Source organism: Trachemys scripta, chromosome 2 (genome assembly GCF_013100865.1).
Source record: "Trachemys scripta elegans isolate TJP31775 chromosome 2, CAS_Tse_1.0, whole genome shotgun sequence".
Classification (NCBI taxonomy): domain Eukaryota; kingdom Metazoa; phylum Chordata; order Testudines; family Emydidae; genus Trachemys; species Trachemys scripta.
This window is the reverse complement of record NC_048299.1, coordinates 225857057-225876402: the sequence shown is the minus strand read 5'-3', so window position 1 is coordinate 225876402 and position 19346 is coordinate 225857057. Positions and strand designations below refer to the sequence as shown.

The window sequence follows — 19346 nt, the reverse complement described above, 5'->3', positions numbered from 1 at the left end:
ACCCTTCACCATTACTTTATATTAATGTAGTTCTACATTTAATTTCCTGTTATCACACACTGTAATAAATGAAATAATTGTATTTATCCAAGCATGGAATCACTAAAGTAATGCGAGTTTGTTTAACAAATAACTAGTATACCTACATGGACTCTCCACATCTCTTTCAGGACAGGATTTAAGCACATGTGTAAGTCCTATTGACTTTAATGGGCTTTAAGCATGTGCTTTAAATGCTTTTCTGAATAAGAATGTTTTCTGAATTGGGACCTTAAATGGTTATGGAACTCCGGTTTAGTGAGCTAGTGCAGTATGCTGTTTTCACTTACAACATCGTTTATCTTTGAATCAATCTTCATGAACTTAGCAAAGCCTGCTTTCCTAACTGATGGCTGTGGGCATGGCATGTTTGATCTTTAAAAAATTAAACAGTGCACAATTATCAGATTGCACACAGTAATTGAAAAATATCTTAATACTGTAAAATATCTTCCCGTGCACACACTTTGATAACTTATCCATGCTACAGTGTCATACCCTAAAATCAAATCCCTTTAAGGTATCTCAGGTTGGGCATCCAATCATGGACTAGCTTTTCCTGTCCAAGAGCTGAGTGATTCCTTTTCATACATTATTTTTATCATGTATCAGTGTTACAAACTATTAAGTATTACACAGAAACTATGTTAAAAGAATATTATTTAGGTTGCAAAATGAAGCACTCAGAAATGAGGAAATGTCAGACCTACAGTAGCCTATGTAACCTTAATTCTGCACGTTTGTGCATCCTGTGCATAGGGATCCTGTGGAAATAATGGTATGATATCATGTAGTTAAAAAAGACTGTGTATCATAATGCATATGCACAAGAGAGTTGAATAAAACTGCACAGACAAGTGTATAACTGGCATATCCCAACTTTTGAGTGCTTGAATTTGCAACCTAATAATGCTATTTTAGTATTTGTGGAGTGTAATTTCCTAGGTTTTTATTTAAGTGGGAAAAAAAATTACTCAATTTTATTGAATGATGAACAATAATGAAATAATTTTTTTAAAAAAGAAATTAAATAAAAAAAATCATGATGTACAACTGTAACAACCCCCCTCACCCACAATCATGAATCATCAGTAGGGTTTGAACCTTGAGCCTTCAGCATTGCAGCACAAACTGTTATCACTTGAGCAACAAGACTAACAATGTTATCTGGCAACAAGAGACTGTTAATTTCCCTTGGGGGGGGATGGGTTGCAGTTCCAGTGGATGATCAGGAGGAGGCCTACGATGGCCTTGCACACTCTGTATCTGCCCCAGCGTTGGGGGGAGCTCCTCCTCCTGTATAAGCCCCAGATGGGGGATTGGCTGATGGTGCCATTTGCTGAGTCTGGGAAGAGTGGTGATTTTGGGGAGCCCAGCCATACCAGATGCACACCTGGGAGTCCTGGAAGTGGGGATAGAGAGAGTATCTGGGGGCTAGAGTCCTTTCTCCCACCATCTGCTACAGCTCAGCTACTCTGGCAGCTCCCTGGTGTTCCAGTGGAGCAGCTTCTGGGGGTGTGAGCCCTGTTTCTGAATGTTCAGTGGTAGTTTTGGCATGGTGCTAGTATTTTCCTGAGAAACCCAAGCAAGAGAAGGGAAATGGCAATTTTTAACAGTTTATATCTCTGCCAAAATCTGAATGGAATTTCATGGGACGAAGAAAAAGCACTTCTGTAGCCCATGGGAGATTCCCTGTGTGGAACACTAAAGGTCTACTGCAAATAATGGAGGCATGAGAGCTTCTCAAAGATGAGATTGCAAGAATACTTTATAATGGAAAGTGTTAAGCAACCTAAATACAGGGGTTGCTACCAGCTTCCACTATGATATACATTGAACTGCTAATATGAAAAATTCCATTGAACTCAATAGGACTTTTTGTTCTATAATTTTCAGTCTTGCTGTTCAAGCCACATGGTATTCTTTCAGTTATAGGAAGGCTACTGTGAATTGGTAACTTTTCAGTTTGCCCAATATTTACATTTTAATGGTGTCATTCACACTGGACAAACCTCATCTCTGTCATAACAACTGCACAGAAGTTATTAAGAATTGCACTCACCTAAGACAGAGCTGGGAATTTTGCTCCAATGTATTCAGGGATTATACTGCAGGAGATTACATACCACAGGGCCTGTAATTCCTAGGCACACTATATTTGTATCTAATCTGTGTCTAATTGGGTTGTGTTCATATTAATGAAAATGTATTATGTACCCAGTAGTAATTGGTCTGATGCAAAAAAGCATTATGGAATATAATGGAAGATGATACTGTTTTTCAAATGCATAAAACACTGCTACCTGTCTACATTTTATTCCTGCAATTTTTTGTTGTTGTTAATTGACAGGGAGCTCACTACTGGAAGGTGCCCTTAACTTCCCTTGCAGGTGAATATTTAGTCTATAAACTGTTCAGGGCAAGAATTGTCTCTTTGTCTTTGTACAGCACCCAGCACAGTGGAGTCCTAATTCTGAGTGGAGCCTTTGAGAGCCGTATAATAAAAATATTTACTGCCAATAATGAAAGATCACTGTGCACCTTGCAGGATCATGCCTATTATAACGAAATAGACCTCTTGGCTAAAACTGAAGAATGCAAATAAAATCTGGCTGATAATTTTACTATGAAAATTAATTTTGTTTTCAGTGTGTCTTGATTAAATCAGGGTATGTCTGGGACTCTCTTAGCTTCGCTAGTGGAATGCCTCTATTGAGTAATTGTAGCTCAGTTGTAGCCTCTTTTTTATAGACTTAGTGACTTAGTGAAATGCAGTCTGCTTGGGAGAGGAGTGCAGATGAAGATTGCAGACCTCTGTGTCACTTTCCCCAAAATATTAAATTGTTCTTTGTTTCTCAGAATAATAGTGCAGATAGTATGTCCTTGAAATAGTGTTTTTTTGTTTTTGTTTTTTTTCCTTTCAGTTTGTGTGCAGACAGATTAGATACTGCATAGGAAGAAATGTCTTTCACTTAAAGTACTTCTGACTAAAGATTTTCTGAAAGCAATGTATGGCTGAAGGTGATTGTTACTTATTATGGAATCATTTGTTTGGGTTCCAATATTCCCTTCTACTGTGCAGTGTGGAGCAAAAATGCAGAAATAAGGTGGATGGAGCTATGTGGAGGGAGACTGTAGCGTGCTGGAGCCTGTAGCATCTTCTATTGTGCAACTATGTTTGTTCCATTTGCTAGACCACCACCAGATTTCAATGTCAAAAAGAGAGCCACTTTATGCAGTATATTTCCACCATCTAGTAGGTCCACATAATGCACAATGGGGAGGATAAATTATTCTTGATTGGATCAGCATCATCTATCCTATGTGCTCTATGACCTACAGAGGGTTGCAGCATTTCAGCCAGTCCACTACCTTATGGGAGGTGAGCGTCGCTTGGAAGGAGTGTGGAGGGGGAGCTTTGCTCCAGGATGCTGACTGTGGATCTGTGATCGGGGTTTGGGTCAGGGTTTTTCCTGAATCCTCCAATTTACAGCGTGCAGCTACTGCAAGAATCATGCAGCTCCTCAACAGCTATACAATTTTTTTCATTCTTGTTTCCCTTCTGTGCATTTTTACATGGGAGAGGAGAACATGAGCTTCACTCACATATATTAATGCAGTGCCCTTCATGCAAATTGTTCTGGCTGTGTGTCCTGTGGAAAAGGGAATGTAGGAACAAGTGTAAAGTAAAAATATTTTTCAGGGTTTGGTTTAAGCACTATTACTAATTTAGCAGATCTATCTTGAAATGACAAAGTATTTTGCAAATGAGACGCATAACCAAATAATTTGCATACAGAGATCTGGCTCATATCTGCAGTGTCGATGGAAGATTGATTGTGGCTATGAGGAATGTAAGGAACTAAAAGCCATGAGATTACCAAGAGTTATAAGGCTCTGAAGAGTCTAAGCATTGAAAAGAATTTTAACGCATTATTTCTTTATTGAAAATCAACAGTTATGCAGAGTGCATTGGAAAAAAAAGATAACCTAGAAAAGTCATAACCTTAACCCAAAAACATTGGTTGATATTGCCATAGCAGCACAATATTAGCAAAATAATTTTCAAGTCTGTATGCTTAATAAAGAACCAGTGCTAGAGCGACATGGCAAGGAAAGCTTGCTCTTAGATACTATCCTAGCTGCAAAATCCTATAAAACTGTGCATTATGTGATATGTGGAAGGAGAGAATTACAATAATCTGGCTAAACTGAACAGGGTTCATTTTATTTTGAGTGAAGTTCAGTGCAAGTTGCATATATGTAGGGCTTTGTGCTCTTAATAGATCTGCTGTCTCATCTGAAACTTATGGATAATAGCTTAGAAGCTGACTAACTTGCCATACCAGTCTTACAGTTTTTTTGTTTTGTTCAAAGTGGATGAAAGGTTAATTTAAGTATGGTTACAGTAGTACTGCATTCCTGATGATGTTGGTAGCTTAATGACCATCTTTGTTGTAGAAATCAGGAAATGTGGGTTGAGCCTCTGGGATCTGTATGGCTGATGCGTGAAAATGTTACGTCCTGAATGACAAGATACTGCTGGAACAGCTTGGTATGTAACACTGCTGATTGTATGTCTATGGTTTTGATTTTAAGCTTAACTTCTTCCTTTTTTTCCTTTTGGTAAAAGAAGACAGACATTTAAAGTTTTCTGCACTTAAAAGTTTCTTTCTGTAGTAAGATTTCTCCACACTTTGGTTAGGGTGTTCCATGACTCACTCATGTACCAGTGCTGACGGATTGCAGATTTATTCCAAATGCATTCGACACACAGACTCTAAATCAGGGGTAGGCAACCTGTGGCACGCGTGTTGAAGGTGGCACGCGAGCTGATTTTTAATGGCACTCACACTGCCTGGGTCCTGGTCACTGGTCCGGGGGGCTCTGCATTTTAAATTAATTTTAAATGAAGCTTCTTAAACATTTTAAAAACCTTATTTACTTTTACATACAATAGTTTAGTTATATATTTTAGACTTGTAGAAAGAGCCCTTCTAAAAATGTTAGAATGTATTACTGGTACGCAAAACCTTAAATTAGAGTGATTAAATGAAGACTCGGCACATCACTTCTGAAAGGTTGCCGACCCCTCTAGATGGTTAAACAGGCGGACATTTAACTGGAATTAATTTGATTATACTGATTTAAAAACTGCTCTTGTGGTGTATACATTTATATATCTGCTTGAAATTATCAGTTTGTATAAAAAGAAATGGTTCATAAATGTTAATATAATAGAATATTTGTCATAAAATGAACTTAATGTATGCAAAGCCTCAAATATTGTTTACTGTGGAAGCAAGAGGAGGCTATGAAACTTTCTTGCTTCATTTTTCTACATTTTTTCAGTGAAGTACTGAGGGGTAGGTAGGGTGGAGTTGGCACTGGGAACTGGAGGATTTATATATTGAGGTTTATTTAATTGAAATACTGAGAGCCCTTGCATTTATTAGAAATTTAACTTTGATTACATTTAATTTTGTTCAGTGAAAGGAAAGATTATCTACTGAAGTTGTGTTTGTGTCTATTCTCTATTTATCTAATTATTTCGTAAATCCCTCAAGCTCGTGAAAGGTGCTGCATGGACAGCCCTGCAGGTCACTTGCTGGTGTCATTGGATCTTCAGATTTTCGTTCTCTCTTCTTTCTTTTCAAGTTCTTTATACTGGCCCTGCCTTTAATCAATTTGCATTCTCTCTGTTGGACTGTAGTTAAATGCTGGGTGTAAAACTGGCCTCTGCTCTGAGATCTTTGCAGTGTTTAGGCACAATGGAGATGAGATAGGAACAGAAAGTTAACTTTAACTTGGAATTCCTATTTTTTTTCCAGCTTCTCTATACGAATTAAGTTATTTTAACTTGGTTATTTTCTGCATTTCAAATCATGCTTGCTCACTTCTGCTGAAATGTAAAATACACTTCTACCCCGATATAACGTAACTCAATATAACACAAATTCAGATATAACACGGTAAAGCAGTGCTCCGTGGGGGGGGGTAGGGGGGGCTGCGCACTCCAGCGGATCAAAGCAAGTTCAATATAACACGGTTTCACTTATAATGTGATAAGATTTTTTTGGCTCCTGAGGACATCGTTATATCGGGGTAGAGGTGTATGTTAAGCATTGTGCACCACTTGAGAAACATGTTTCACTGAATTTTAATTGGTAAAACATTACAGATCAGTCCCTTACCCACCTTCACAAAGAATCATTTAGAATTCAGTTATCTGATGCTAGGAAGAAAATAAAGGTTTTAAATAAGACTACTAGGATTAGCTGCTTGGTAGGAGCTGTACCTTAACCCAATTCTCCAAAATCTACTTCTTTGTGTATTTTTTGCTACAGAAGCTGATTTGTATGTGTATGTGCTAAATTGTGTCCTGTGGTAAGAGGAGTCTATATAGAGATGTCAAAAACATTAGGTGGTGTCTAAGGCTTTTAAGAGTGCCTGAATATCCCTGCCATTGAGGTGTACATGGAATCTACTCATTGGGTTACTTGATATACCTTTGTTGTTGCCCCCACAGGAAAACTCCCCTGCTTAGGTGGATAAACTGCTCATTAATGAAGTCTTATATTTTTGGTTTTCATGAAGGTTTACGTTCAGGACATTAAAGTGAGAGAGAATTTGCTGAGAGAGTAGTGGCAGCTCATTGTAATGTTTATCCTCTCTGTCCTTCTTGGAGATAAAGTGACTGACACGGAATGGAAACATTCTCTTGCAAAGCATTGATAACAGACCAGAGCTGCGTTTTTTGTTGTCTGCTTTTAGAATGCATGACAAAAATTAGTTCAGTCTGAAGGTTTACAGAGCGCTATTGTTGTGTAACTTGAGGAAGATGATTGTCTTCTCCAAATGTATATGACAGAATCCAGTAAGTAAGGAGTGAATTGTTAATTCAGAAAGAATGTGGAGCCTCTTAAATCTCAGAACTCTCTTTTCTCTGCGTAACTTGGGATGATTCTGTAGATGTGAGATATCTTGGACTTAAAGCACTGTCATCCATGTTGCACTTACACAAAGGAACACTTTTCTTGATTTGGTCCACAAAGCCTCATTTCAATCCCTCTTGAAGACCCACTTCTTCCACAGCATATGTAAGAAACTAGCTTAAGAAGTCCTCTACTTTATTTACCTTACAAGTGAAGTGCTCATTTGTGCAGAGGGAGGATTTTAGAGGTTGGAAGGGAGAGCTAAGGGCACTGGAATTGAAGCTAGAAAGTGGCCGTCTACTCTGGTTAGTGAAATCGTATTAGAACGTCTCTTGCAAATTGTGCTTAAATATAATTTTTTCTAGGAAGTTATCATACTTTCACCGGTTAGTGTCTGCTGTACCCAAGCAAATTTGAAGGAAGATGATTACATATAGTCTTACATGGGCCAATAATTTTCACTTGTTTCTCTTTTTTTCAGATAAGTAGCCTGCTGACCTAATTCATCTAAGGTTTATAGAATATTATGTTACTATGAAATTTTTAGAGGGTTTGGACTAATGTATATGTTGTTAGTAGATAAAGCAAGTATCTTCAAAAATGTGTCCTTGTTGACTGTTTGCAGTGGGCTTTTACTGTGTTTAGTTCTAGGTTGAAATACATAGAGATGTTTCTTTTTTTCGTTTTGTTTAACCAGTTGTGTGGATGGGGAAAAATCAAAATAATGTCAGTTGTGGTAATGAATGCCTCTCTGTCATCGGGGTCTCATTGTTTTGGGGCAGGGGTGGGCAAAATTTTTGGCCCGAGGGCCACATCTGGGAATAGAAATCGTATGGTGGGCAATGAATGCTCACAAAATTGGGGATGGGGTGTGGGAGAAGGTGAGGGCTCTGTTTGGGGGTGCGGGCTTCAGGGTAGGGTCAGAAATGAGGAGTTCAAGGTGCAGGAGGGGGCTCCAGGCTGGAGTGGGGTGCAGGCTCTGAGGTGAGGCTGGGGATGAGGAGTGTGGGGTGTAGGAGGGTGCTCTAGGCTTGGACCGAGGAGTTCGGAGGGCGGGAGGGGGATCAGGGCTGGAGCAGGGGGTTGGGGCGTGGGGAGAGGCTCGGGGGTGCAGGCTCCGAGTGGCACTTACCTCAGGCGGCTCCCGGAAGCAGCAGCATGTCCCTTCGCTGGCTCGTATGCGGAGGCGCAACCTGCATGCCCGTCCGCAGGCACTGCCTCTGCAGCTCCTGTTGGAGCGCCGGAGGGGGCTATTGGAGTGCGTAAGAGCTGGAGCGGGGCCATGCTGCAGCTTCCAGGAGCCACGTGGTGCGGCCCTGACCCTGCGCCCCGGCTGGAGCTCCGGAGCGGGGCCATGCCGCGGCTTCCAGGAGTCACACTGTGTGGCCCCCGACCCTGATCCCCGGCTGGAGCACTGAAGCAGGGCAAGCCCTAGACCTCGCCCCCTAGTGGGAGCTTGCGGACCGGCTTAAAATGGCTCTCAGGCCATAATTTGCCCACCCTGCTTTGGGGTTTGTTTTTTTAATAGTTGTTACCATGGTCTTTTTGTTTATAATTTTTATTTTTTATCAAAATCAAAAACTTAATTAGGATTTTTATATGTTAAAAATATTAGGATCAGTACTTTAGATTGGTTCTAATGTGGTAGAGAGATGGGAGAAGGTGTATTTGGAGTTTAGATACCAACATATGAATGCCTACATTGTACTTTTATTTGGTAGAAGTGGCTCTCTATGTCTTGGTACTCCTTATTGTTCCTTGTTAGTGTGGTTAAACATAGCAGGGGTCTGGGCCACGGTGAACTTTCTGCACCCTGTAATCAGAGTTGTAGCACTTGCTTAAACCTCTTTGGAAGAGTATAAATCTAAGGCCTACATTTTTTAGAGGATGGTTTTAGAAAAGCCTCAAGGTCCTCAAGCTTTTTAGGTCAACAGGATTGAACAAATGTAGTAATGTGATCAACATGATGCTGCTGACCATCTCCAGAAAACTCCAGAGACTGTACACTAGATGGTGTAAAAAAGAATCTGGTAAAGTAGTTTTCTACCTTCAAGTTTCTTGTTATGACGTTAACGAACTGCTTTTTCCAGTCTGCTCTAAAATAGTCCATACACTGTATTATCAAACGTATCCCATTTTGAGGTTTAGGTTCAATGACAAAAACACTAACAATAAGATAACTAACAACATTCAGTCCAGCTCACACCTTCTCCCTAGGCTTGGCTGGTCCTAGGCGGTCTGTGATTCCATCTAATCAGCTCACATCCTAGATCATCTTATACCCACTATACAGGTGGGGTAATGAACCAATGTTTTGGTTAAGGTTTGTCTTGAATAAGAAAGGTGGCTGAGTTTAGATGCTATATACCCTGACCTAATCTTGGACCTTTTTACTGGAGTAGATGCAGAGTAACGTTTTTACCTTGGATTTTTTTTTTTTTTTTTTTCTGGTTGTGTTTAGCTTTGAACTCAACCGGCTAAATTGAATTACAAGGTGTTTCCTTGCGGCCACACTAAGAAAGAGGTCCAAGTTTAGGTCAGGATTAGTGAGCATGTGTTAACTAAGCCTGATGTAGGTTGAACCAATTTTCTACACTTAAAACTCTACAGTGGCTCAGACACTACCTACGCTAATGGGAGAGAGTCTCCCATCAGCATAGGTAATCCACCTCCCTGAGAGACAGTAGCTAGGTCAATGGAAGAATTCTTCTGACAACCTAGTGCTATCTATGTGGGGACTTAGGTCAGCTTAACTACGCCACTAAGGGCTTCTCTTCACTACCCGCCTGGATCGGCGGGTAGAAATTGATCTCTCAGTGTAGACCTAGCCTCAGGGGTATAGTTAAACCAACCTAATTTTTGAATGCAGACCAGACCTTAGTAAAGACAAACCCTTTTAGTCTGCTGAACCCACTTGCATTATTCCAGCAGGATCAGCGCCTGTGAATATGTCAGACATTTGCCAGCCTGTTACACAAAAAATGTGTCAACTAAATTTACTTAGTGTTAACCCTTGTCTAGTTTTTTTAGTAGATTTAAAGGTGTGAAGTTATATTGATTTATCTAGCTCAATCTAATTATCACCTGCTTAAAAGTCTAGTTAATACAAAGCAATTGTATTTTAGAGCACGCTCAGGTGATTGAGTAGAAACTTTGGAATATATATACACTAGAAACACTGCTTTGCGGCTGTAGCACTGTAGTATAGACACTTACTACAGCAACACGTTACTTCCATTGCTGTAGTAAATCCACCTCTCAGAGAGTTGGGAACTAGGTTGACAGATTTCTTCCATCTACCTAGTGGTGTCTACACTGGGGCTTAGGTTGGCTTAAATACGTTGCACAGGGTGTAAAATTTTTTGCAGCCCTGAGTGATGTAGTTAAGCTGACCTAACTCTGCAGCATAAACCAGCCCTTGGAGGAAGCCTGGACTTTAATTTGACATTTTTAGCATTGTTCTAAAGCAGGGGTTCTCAATCTTTTTCTTATTGAAGGCCCCCTCCAACATGCTATAGAAACTCCACGGCCCACATGTGCCACAGCACCTATTTTTCTGCATATAAAATCTAGGGCTGGCATTAAGGGGTAGCAAGAAGGGCACTTGCCCGGAGCCCCATGTCACCAGGGGCACCACAAAGCTAAGTTGCTCAGGCTTTGGCTTCAGTCCTGGGCGGTGGGGCGTGGGACCCCGGGCTGCAGTCCTGCGCAGTGGGGCTTTGGCTTTCTATCCTGGGCCCTAGCGAGTCTAATGACAACCATGCTTGGTGGACCTTCTGAAATGTGCCTGTGCCCCTCCCTTCCCCCTGACCCCTGCTTGAGAACCACTCTTCTAAAGTACAAGTGCTTTTTCTTCACTAGCGTTTTAAGATGTTAATTAGATCAAACTAGGTAATTTGATCTAACATCACATCTCTAAAGCCGGGTTTACACCACAAACTTACATCAGTATAACAGTGTCGCTCACAGGTGTAAAAAAAACCCACACCCCTGAACATTCCAGTTATACTGACCTATCCCCCAGTGTAGACAGTGCTGTGTCGACAGGAGGAGCTTCTCCTATCCACATAGAATCCACCTCTTGCAGAGGTGGATTAGCTACTCCGAATGGGAGAAGCTCTTCCTTCGGCATAGTAGCATCTTCACTAAGGTGCAGTTGTGCCACTGCAGGACTGTACGTGTAGAGAAGCCCTAGGCTAGACAAAGTCTTAGTGGTGTGTCACCAAAAGTTTTCACTTTCTCTTTTAAAACATGATTTTTCATTTCCTGATCACCTTTTGGAAGTTGGAGTTAATATAGATCTGATGAAGGGGTCTTGCAGTTGCCCTGTGCATTGATTGTACTTTTCTCAAAAAGATATTTGAATGAGCTGCTCTTGAAATTCTGAGGTCCCATTTTTTACAATTATAGTGGCATTTGGTAGATGGGTTTCCCTTAAGCAGTCTCTATCAGACTAAGGTGCTCTTGGAAGAAAGTCTATAATTTGTTCTAAATTTTCAGAATGGAGAGGGGTAACTAGTGGTGTTCTCCAACTGTGAGTCCTAGAACCAATCCTATTCAACTTATTCATAAATATTCTGGAGAAAGGGGTAAACAGTGAGGTGGCAAAGTTTGCAAAGCTGCTCAAGATAGTTAAGACCAAAGCAGACTGTGAAGAACTTCAAAAAGATCTCACAAAACTAAGTGATTGGGCAACAAAATGGCAAATGAAATTTAATGTGGATAAATGTAAAGTAATGCACATTGGAAAAAATAACCCCAACTATACATACAATATGATGGGGGCTAATTTAGCTACAATTAATCAGGAAAGAGATCTTGGAGTCATCGTGGATAGTTCTCTGAAGACGTCCACACAGTGTGCAGCGGCAGTCAAAAAAGCAAACAGGATGTTAGGAATCATTAAAAAAGGGATAGAAAATAAGACAGAGAATATCTTATTGCCCTTATACAAATCCATGGTACGCCCACATCTTGAACACTGTGTACAGATGTGGTCTCCTCATCTCAAAAAAGATATACTGGCATTAGAAAAGGTTCAGAGAAGGGCAACTAAAATGATTAGGGGTTTGGAATGGGTCCCATATGAGGAGAGATTAAAGAGGCTAGGACTTTTCAGCCTGGAAAAGAGGAGACTGGGGGGAGAGGGGGAGGGATATGATAGACGTATATAAAATCATGAGCGGTGTGGAGAAAGTGAATAAGGAAAAGTTATTTACTTGTTCCCATAATATAAGAACTAGGGGCCACCAAATGGGCAGCAGGTTTAAAACAAATAAAAGGAAGTAGTTCTTCACACAGCGCACAGTCAGGATCAGTAAGGAATGGTATCCCTAGCCTCTGTTTGTCAGAGGGTGGTGATGGATGGCAGGAGAGAGATCACTTGATCATTACCTGTTAGGTTCACTCCCTCTGGGGTACCTGGCATTTGCCACTGTCAGTAGACAGGATATTGGGCTGGATGGACCTTTGGTCTGACCCAGTATGGCCATTCTTATGTTTTTATGTGAGTTTTTTACTTGAATTTTTTTGAGACATCAAAGGTACTTAACACAGTGATTCAACAGGGAAGACCAAAGGTAAGTTTGAAATTGCCAAGAGTTAAAATATAAGATCATGCTAGCAGATATTTTGGCAGGGTTGCTGTAGTTCTGTTCCTGATGTCAATTTAGAGATTAATCTTGAAATCAAAACAATTTTACAGGGCACTTCAAATGTCTTTTTTTCATTGCTATACTGCAGTGTGTGATCTTTTTTTGATGCTATCTGATTCTAAACATCACCTATTCATCTGAAATATTTTCATCCTAAGCACATAAAGTCTGAAATACAGCAGTGTTAAACTTACACTGGATGCTTTCAATTAATATCCTGTTAAATATTTTGATAAATTATTTTAAAAAAATCTTATTTGTGATAGTATCTAAGGAACTTGAAAATAAAATACCATTTTCCAATGATTTTGTCCTTTTCTATTTTACAGATGTTGGGTTATTTTTTCTCGGATGTATTTAATGAACTAAAGAAACCGATATGGTTCCTTGTTTACATTCCTGCATTCTAACATTATTGGCACTATACACATTGTCCTATGAATAGTGTATATTAATGGCTTGGTGCAGTCCAAAGTTGTTGGAAGGCACATAACTGGTGTAACTGCACCAATTGGTATTATTGGTGTATCGTTGTTTTATACAATTCTTAATAAAGAGGTAAAATTGAAAAAGAATGGAAGAAATTTTGGGCCCCAGAGATGCCCCTAACCTAATTATGTGCTTTGAAAAGTAAATTTTGGCTTGTGTACATCATATTAACTGGGGTGGGACAAATGCTGTCTTTGGCTTTTTCCCTCCCTCCTCCCCCCAGACTGTCCCAGCCCTGGCATTCCTTTTTCCATGGGCGGCCTGAATGGAAAGCCATGCTGCCCAGTGGAAGGTGAGTGTGGCATCTCGGTCAGACAATGGGGGCCGGCCTCTTCCAGGTTGGGAGGGGAAGGGAAGGGACTGGGAACTAAAACTGCAGGGCAAAGAGACCAGTAAGTATTAGGGGGTCTGTGCCCCCAACCCCTGAGGGCCCCTTCCCTGTGCCCCCAGCTTCCAGGAGCCCTCCCTGTGCCTCTAGGTCCCAACCCACCCAGCTCCCAATGGGCCCCTGTCTGTGCTCGTAGAGCCTGCAGGGTCCCTACCTATGCTCCCAGGGACCCCTGCCTGTGCCCATAGCTCCGAGCCCCCCTCTATCCACACAGCACCCAGGAGGCCTCTTCCTCAGCCCCACAGGTCCCAGCTTCCCAGTTCTCAGGGTGTCTATCACATCTTCGAGGTCCCCCTCCTGCATGCCACACTCTGACCCCAGAGTTCCCCATGCTCCCCAGTTCTCAGGGGCTCCCCCTTTTTCTTACTCCTCCCAAAGGGAGGTGTTTAGTGTAGGGGCTTGGATATTTCGGGAGCCAACCTTCCACCATCAGCACTCACCCTCGCTACCCTCAGTGCTCTGGAGGATTTTAAACTCCCTCTCCTCCCCCCATAACCCACCTTCCCTGGGACTGGGGAAGGGCATTTGAATATTGGAGATGCTCAGTATTGGGGTGGGGAGAGATCTGCCCTTCTGGAGCCCCCATGTCACTGCCCCTCTCTCCCCCTGGTATTTCCACACCAGTTTGATTCTATCTATACACCTTTGGTTCCCTCCCCCCTTTTCTGGGGCTCTCAGGTCACCAGGCGCCCCTGCCACCACAGCCCTCTGGTGCCCTCCTGTCACTGTGCCTCCCCTTGGGCTGCTGACCCTCTGGGGCTCTGGCAGAGAAGATGGATGCCGTGTTGAGTGGGAGAGTTTGGGAGGTGCAGGAGAGGTACGACTGCCCCAGACCCTGCTCACTCTGTCAGAGTGCGGAAGATCACCTACTACGTTGTCTTGGCTGTCCTGCTCAATGACCAGATGAGGGGTCCGTGTAGCACTGTCTGGGGGAGTCAAAGAGACTGCTGTGGGGTTTCCTGTGATGCCCATCACCTTGGCATCCAGATGTGAGTCACTGCAGGGCAAGACCGGCCCTAGGCGTGGTTGATGTGGTTAAGAGGCAAGAAGCAGGGTGGGCTTGGAGGGCAAGGTCATGGAAGGGAGTTTGGGGAAATTAGAGATGGGGAAGAGACAGTGGTGGGTGGGGCAATGGGGGTTGGGTGGGAAGGAGCCTGGGAAGGTAGCTGGGGCTAGGGGTGCCAAAATACAAGTTTGCCCGGGGTGCTATTTTCCCAAAGGCCAGCCCTATACAGAAGCCTGTATTTAAAGCTGCTTGAGCTTGTTCTGTGGCAGGGAATTAAAGTGGTCCCCATCTCTGTCCCTCTCTTCTCTTCAGTGGAAGGGGTGTGTGGAAGGGGTGTGCTTCTTCCCCTTCTCTTTCCAGTAGAATGGAGGTGGGGGCAGTGGCGTGCGTTTTACTCAGCACAGGATGCTGATTGGCTATGTTTTTAGGCTCCTGCCTTGAACTGAGCCAGGGAGCATCAAGAACACAGACTTCTTGGCAAATGCTTGTGGACTCTGTGGGCCACAGCCTCCAATATGCAAACCCCTGGTCTAGGGTACTAATATATTGCAAATAAAATTATAAACACTACTTAGGCCTGTCTGTAATAGAAGAGTGACCAATTTAATTAAGTGCAAACCCCTAATGTAGTTGTACCTAAACTGGTTTAACCCTTGTTTATATTCATTTAGTTTTAAGTTATTGATTTATCTTAAATATCTCTCACTTATGAGAGAAGTCTACAATAATTGAAAAAGTAATGCCAGTTAGAGATTTTATCTCAGGTTCTTTTTGATTCTTGGTCTTAGCGATCACATCTGAAGTACTGGTAGCACAGGAAGAAAGCTGAAGTGTAGCTTAATGGGGAAGAGCTGTATTAGAAATTCTGTATCTTTTGAGAAGCTTTACCTATGCTGCCGAAATTGGAAACAAACTGAGGGCATATGAACTGTATGAGATGATGATGAGAGACAACAAGGATGAGAGTCTAAGGGTACGTCTATACTTACCTCCGGGTCTGGCGGTAAGCAATCGATCTTCTGGGATCGATCCCGGAAGTGCTTGCCGTCGACGCCGGTACTCCTGCTCCGCGAGCGGATTACGCGGAGTCAATGGGGGAGCCTGCCTGCCGCGTGTGGACCCGTGGTAAGTTCGAACTAAGATACTTCGACTTCAGCTACGTTATTCACGTAGCTGAAGTTGCGTATCTTAGTTTGAAGTGGGGGGTTAGTGTGGACCAGCCCTAAACTTCCTTTAAAATGGTAGAGCACATCCTCTTGGAATGTACTGACTGTGTATTGCAAGTGTAGAACGGTGCTCGCTAATGCCTACAGCCCACAGATACAGTATTACAGGGGTCCTGCTGCTACTACTAAATTATTTCCTAACTGCGCACTAAAGGACTGTGGTGTTGGTTTTGGTTTTAGTTTGGTTTGGGTTTGAGCTGTAGGACCCATCTTGGCTTTTTTGTGTGATTTTATCCGTGACTGTCTCTCTTATGTTAAAGCACAAGGATTCTTTTTACTTTCCATATCAATGAGCAAAATCCCTAGGAGAGGGAGAGTATTTTTGATCATGAAGAATCTGGGAACTAATAATGTAATTATTCTAGAAGAAGAAATTGAATACTGATTGGTGTAGTACATGCATGAGCTTCCTCTTCATCATCTGGTGGAGCAGTATTCAGAAAGTTCAGGGTCCAGCCAAAATCACATTATCAAGAGCAGATTATGTGATCTGGCATTTGTTCACAACCCATAATAATGGTGTGTGTCTTCATGTGCAAAAAGGCCGATTGGAAGCTTCCTCGTATGAAACCCAGTATCTCGTTCCCCCCGTGATAAGCATCTGGTTCTTCTTATCAGAGTTGAATGAGTTTATTTTTAGTTCACTGACACCTTCTGATGAGGCTGTGTTTTTTATTAAGATTGCCTGTGTAATCTCTTCAGGACATTTGTATTCAAACTCATGCAAGTAGTCCATACATGAATAGGTTAGCAATAAATATGATTGCAAACAACCATTACTGGGATTGCCTTTTACATATAATTCTCTATTTCATTTTTAATTGAAATTATTTACATCAAATGTATATTTTCCCTAAACCGAATGTGGTATTTTTTACATTTGCTGTAACTTGGGTAGTATGTGTTGCCTTTTTTTCCTTATTCTAATCAGTTTTTTTCATGTTGAAAATTATTTTTGGAATTTGATATTTATCATGTTTATTGTGGCAGTGTCCAGGGCCCAATTGAGAACGGGGCCGCACTGTATAAACATACAGTAAGAGACAATCCTTGCCCTGAAGAGAGAATGCACAGGCAACCTTAAATCTGGCATTTCCTAATTTTTGAGTGCTTGATTTTGCAACTTTTTAATGTTCTGTTAACATAGTCTTTGTATCAGAGGGGTAGCCGTGTTAGTCTGAATCTGTAAAAAGCAACAGAGGGTCCTGTGGCACCTTTAAGACTAACAGAAGTATAGGGAGCATAAGCTTTCGTGGGTAAGAACCTCACTTCTTCAGATGCAAGTAATGGAAATCTCCAGAGGCAGGTATAAATCAGTATGGAGATAATGAGGTTAGTTCAATCAGGGGGGGTGAGGTGCTCTGCTAGCAATTGAGGTGTGAACACCAAGGGAGGAGAAACTGCTTCTGTAGTTGGATAGCCATTCACAGTCTTTGTTTAATCCTGATCTGATGGTGTCAAATTTGAAAATGAACTGGAGCTCAGCAGTTTCTCTTTGGAGTCTGGTCCTGAAGTTTTTTTTGCTGTAAGATGGGTACCTTTTACATTTGCTATTGTGTGGCCAGGGAGGTTGAAGTGTTCTCCTACAGGTTTTTGTATATTGCCATTCCTGATATCTGACTTGTGTCCATTTATTCTCTTGCGTAGTGACTGTCCAGTTTGGCCAATGTACATAGCAGAGGGGCATTGCTGGCATATTGTGTGTAATATGCAAGCTGAACAATGTGATGGCAGCTAATGTTGAGTGAATAATACAATTGTAGCGAATGTTATATTGGATCTACATCTTTTTGTGCGCTTTGGTTATTTAAATCCTTTCATTTTTTCAGTGGCAGTGTTAGTGGAGGAGTTCCTCCCCTGCACAGTTCTGGGTCCAAGCATGCTGGTAGGGATAGGAGTGGCCATGGCTGAGCTCCATTTTGTCCCTTTCCCCATTCCAACTGTTTTCAGGAGCTGCTCTGACAGCTTTTTGGGCACCTGAAATATGGTAACCCTAGGTTTAACTCTTCAAGGGCACGTAATACTGACAGTCAACAGATGCTCAGAAAATTTTGCACAAGATTCTAAAACACCATTGCTCTTTACTTAGCAAAGAAATACACAATCTATACAAAATAATAAACACACGTATACACATTTCCCTGCTTCAGATCTCTCATCTTTGGGCTTGGGCACAGTCATCTGGGATGTCTAGGATCCTTCTCTGGCAACTCATGGTTTCTCTTCAGAATCATGGAACCTTCCTAGGACAGCTAGCTTTTTCTGCCCTGGGCTAGTCCTAGAGTTAAACTGCCCCCCTTACTATGAAAACACACCCATATCATCCTCTCTCCTGACCAAAGCTTCCTGTGTCTTGTTCTATGAGTCCCTCTCCCACCACCTGGTTTCTTTGTTCTGCTGTTTGTGATTTTCCACTTTACCAGCCCCCTGCAAAAAAAACTTGGTAGTAATGGTTTCCCACTCAAGCAACCTCTTTAGCATATCCATTGTTTGGTTAGAGTAGTCATTAAAATTAACAACCTCCATTATCCCTGGTCTTACTGCAGCCCCTGTCAGCAATTGGTGGGTTGCACATCCATATAGAAGCAATCCATGATACAGAAGTTTCATAATAACAGTTTCATGACCTCAACCAGAATTCGTAGCTTGTGCATAGACAGATTGGCCAAATCGTCACTGTCATTACCTATGCTAAATTCACTATTCATTTGTAGCTACATGGAAAAACTGGATAAACAAACAAGTATAAAGACAAACTAATATATAGTTTAGGCTCCACATGTGCTTTGTGTTAATGTTGCTGATATGGGAAATTGTTCTCTGGATCTGGGTGATCTAATTCAGTTTTCTCTCTTTTGTGTACACGTGGTGTGAGTGTGTGTGTGTGTGTAAAGGGAAATTGTCTTACTAATCTATTAGAGTTCTTTGAAACATGTGGACAAGGGGGATCCAGTGGACATAGTGTATTAGATTTCCAGAAAGTCTTTGACAAGGTCCCTCACCAAAGGCTCTTAAGTAAATTAAGTTGTCAAGGGATAAAAGGGAAGGTCGTTTCATGGATTGAGAACTGGTTAAAAGACCGGGAACAAAGGGTAGGAATTAATGGTAAATTCTCAGAATGGAGAGGGGTAACTAGTGGTGTTCCCCAAGGGTCAGTCCTCAGACCAATCCTATTCAACTTATTTATAAATTATCTGGAGAAAGGGGTAAACAGTGAGGTGGCAAAGTTTGCAGATGATACCCTGTTTCCCCGAAAATAAGACATCCTCCGAAAATAAGGCCTACTTACAGTTTTGCCTCTCGTTGTAATATAAGGCATCCCCCCGATAATAAGACCTCCCCGATAATAAGGCATCCACCGATAATAAGGCATTTTTCATTTCTGAAAAATAAGACATCCCCTGAAAATAAGACCTAGCGCATCTTTGGGAGCAAAAATTAATATAAGACACTGTCTTATTTTCGGGGAAACAGGTTACTAAACTGCTCAAGATAGTTAAGACCAAAGCAGACTGTGATGAACTTCAAAAAGATCTCACAAAACTAAGTGATTGGGCAACAAAATGGCAAATGAAATTTAATGTGGATAAATGTAAAGTAATGCACATT

At 41.6% G+C, this 19346-nt stretch overlaps 1 protein-coding gene across 5 annotated transcripts in view; it reads left to right on the top strand.

Moving 5' to 3' along the window:
- NCOA2 (nuclear receptor coactivator 2) overlaps positions 1 to 19346 on the top strand; it is a 279877-nt gene that overhangs the window by 46820 nt on the left and 213711 nt on the right. For 2 of the 5 annotated variants that reach the window (XM_034763072.1, XM_034763069.1), the window contains exon 3: positions 4501 to 4594. The exons of the other annotated variants lie outside the window; for them this stretch is intronic. The gene's annotated coding sequence lies outside the window, so the exon portion shown is untranslated. The remainder of the gene's footprint in view (positions 1 to 4500; positions 4595 to 19346) is intronic. 5 annotated transcript variants of the gene reach the window in all.